This window comes from Bos javanicus, chromosome 21, assembly GCF_032452875.1.
Source record: "Bos javanicus breed banteng chromosome 21, ARS-OSU_banteng_1.0, whole genome shotgun sequence".
Lineage (NCBI taxonomy): Eukaryota > Metazoa > Chordata > Mammalia > Artiodactyla > Bovidae > Bos > Bos javanicus.
The window spans coordinates 62,783,194-62,786,375 of NC_083888.1; the positions used below are offsets into that span (position 1 = coordinate 62,783,194).

The window sequence follows — 3,182 nt, forward strand, 5'->3', positions numbered from 1 at the left end:
ATCATGCATCGAGCCTGGTCTGGTGATTCATTTCACATATGATATTATACATGTTTCAATACCATTATCCCAAATCATCGCCCCCTCTCCCTCTCCCACAGAGTCCAAAAGACTGTCCTATACATCTGTGTCTCTTTTGCTGTCTCTCATACAGGATTATCTTTACCATCTTTCTAAATTCCATATATATACTTTAGTATACTGTATTGGTGTTTTTCTTTCTGGCTTACTTCACTCTGTATAATAGGCTCCAGTTTCATCCACCTCATTAGAACTGATTCAAATGTATTCTTTTTAATGGCTGAGTAATACTACATTGTGTATATGTACCACAGCTTTCTTTATCCATTCATCTGCTGATGAACAACTAGGTTGCTTCCATGTCCTGGCTATTATGAACAGTGTTGCGATGAACATTGGGGTACATGTGTCTCTTTCAATTCTGGTTTCCTCAGTGTGTATACCCAGCAGTGGGATTGCTGGTCATATGGCAGTTCTATTTCCAGTTTTTAAAGGAATCTCCACACTGTTCTCCATAGTGGCTGTACTAGTTTGCATTCCCATCAACAGTGTAAGAAGGTTCCCTTTTCTTCACACCCTCTCCAGCATTTATTGCTTGTAGACTTTTGGATAGCAGCCATTCTGACTGGCAAGAGGTGGTACCTCATTGTAGTTTGGATTTGCATTTCTCTGATAATGAGTGATGTTTAGCATCTTTTCATGTGTTTGTTAGCCATCTATATGTCTTCTTTGGAGAAATGTCTGTTTAGTTCTTTGGCCCATTTTTTGATTGGGTCGTTTATTTTTATGGAATTGAGCTGCAGGAGTTGCTTGCATATTTTTGAGATTAATTCTTTGTCAGTTGCTTCATTTGCTATTGTTTTCTCCCATTCTGAAGGCCGTCTTTTGACCTTGCTGAGCGCCAAAGAATTGATGCTTTTGAACTGTGGTGTTGGAGAAGACTCTTGAGAGTCCCTTGGACTGCAAGGAGATCCAATCAGTCCATTCTGAAGGAGATCAGCCCTGGGTGTTCTTTGGAAGGAATGACGCTAAAGCTGAAACTCCAGTACTTTGGCCACCTCATGAGAAGAGTTGACTCATTGGAAAAGACTCTGATGCTGGGAGGGATTTGGAGCAGGAGGAGAAGGGGACGACAGAGGATGAGATGGCTGGATGGCATCACTGACTCAATGGACATGAGTCTGAGTGAACTCTGGGAGTTGGTGATGGACAGGGAGGCCTGGCATGCTGTGATTCATGGGGTCGCAAAGAGTTGGACACGACTGAGTGACTGAACTGAACTGAACTGAGAGTTTCCTTTGTTGTGCAGAAGCTTTTAAGTTTAATTAGGTCCCATTTGTTTATTTCTGCTTTTATTTCCAATATTCTGGGAGGTGGGTCATAGAGGATCCTGCTGTGATTTATGTCAGAGAGTGTTTTGCCTATGTTCTCCTCTAGGAGTTTTATAGTTTCTGGTCTTACGTTTAGATCTTTAATCCATTTTGAGTTTATTTTTGTGTGTGGCGTTAGAAAGTGTTCTAGTTTCATTCTTTTACAAGCGGTTGACCAGTTTTCCCAGCACCACTTGTTAAAGAGATTGTCTTTTCTCCATTGTATATTCTTGCCTCCTTTGTCAAAGATAAGGTGTCCATAGGTGCATGGATTTATCTCTGGGCTTTCTATTTTGTTCCATTGATCTATATTTCTGTCTTTGTGCCAGTACCATACTGTCTTGATGACTGTGTCTTTGTAGTAGAGCCTGAAGTCAGGAAGGTTGATTCCTCCAGTTCCATTCTTCTTTCTCAAGATTGCTTTAGCTATTCGAGGTTTTTTTGTATTTCCATACAAACTGTGAAATTATTTGTCTAAAAATATGGAACACTTTATGAATTTGCGTGTCATCACTGTGCAGGGGCCATGCTAATCTTCTCTGTATCGTTCCAATTTTAGTATATGTGCTGCCAAAGTGAGTACAAGGCTCTCTTCTTTAGAGAGTCTTTACGTCTTACCAGACATATAAATCCTCCCTATGGAACACATAGACATCTCTAACTAAAGCAAGACATCATTGTTACATAGAAGATCAACAGCATTATCTAAGACTGTTGTGATATATACAAGGTAACTCACAGACCCTTACTTAGGGAAAAAACCACTTAGGTCAGGAGGGAGTTAGAAAGTCTCCGATTTTCCTTCCATTTCCTGTGACCTCACTTCTCGCCTGTTGGAAAATGCACTTGTTCCTCCAGTCCCTCAGGGTTGTTATAATGAGGACTGATAGTGTATCAGAATTAATAGGAACAGTAGGTGTCTAAAGAAAGAGGAGACTTAAAATAGTTCGTTAAGTGTAGGAGGTAGAAAACTTTATTTGATGAGTCAAATGGTCTTCATTAAAAGTGAACTTTTCCTCGTAACTAGAGATGCCACTTAAAATATTTTTTTCCTGATTAAAGAAGATAAATGAGCATGTGATCATCATAGAAATTTTGGAACTATAGAAGTGCACTCTATTAAAAAAAAAAAAACCACTTGTAATTTATGACCCAAGGATAACCACAATAAGTGTGATTCTTGGCAGAATTGCTTTTTTCCTAACTGTTTATGCATGCCTCTATGAATTACGAAATTAGGATCATATGGTATATATTGCTTTTTTTTAATAAAGTTTCCTTAACATTGCATCCAGAATCCAGTCATTTAATATTCTTTGAAAACTTGACTTTTAATGCCTATATATCTAATATTTTTGTTGTAATATTAAACACATTTTTTATTTTATTTATATCATTACACTACTAATAAACAGGTTACTTTTAGTGTTCCTGGTTTTAATTAATGCTCTAGCATACTTTGATGACAAATCTGCATGAATCCCCACTTGAGGAGGGCTTCACTATTGCATTTTCAGAGGAGGAAGCAGAAGTCAACTATGTGATTTTTCCAAAGTCATAGAATAAGTGATAAAAAAACAGAGTCAGGATTCAAACATGGTTATTTTCACTTTAGGGCCAAATGTTCTGCAACATATAAAAGTTCAGTAATGCTACTTGGAAGAAATTATCTAAACAGTGCAAAACCATAAGCCTTGGAGTCATACTATGGAACCTGAACTAGAAGACAAAAGCTTGTGTTTAATTTTTTATTTATGGCTTATCAGCTCTGAATTCTTGAACAAAAGACTT

At 37.8% G+C, this 3,182-nt stretch overlaps 1 non-coding gene across 1 annotated transcript; it reads right to left on the reverse strand.

The window, feature by feature from the left end:
- Positions 1 to 1,867: 1,867 nt before the first annotated feature.
- Positions 1,868 to 1,974, reverse strand: LOC133234857 (U6 spliceosomal RNA). The gene has a single exon (XR_009732348.1). It is a non-coding gene; the product is annotated as a U6 spliceosomal RNA (small nuclear RNA).
- Between the last annotated feature and the right edge of the window lie 1,208 nt (positions 1,975 to 3,182).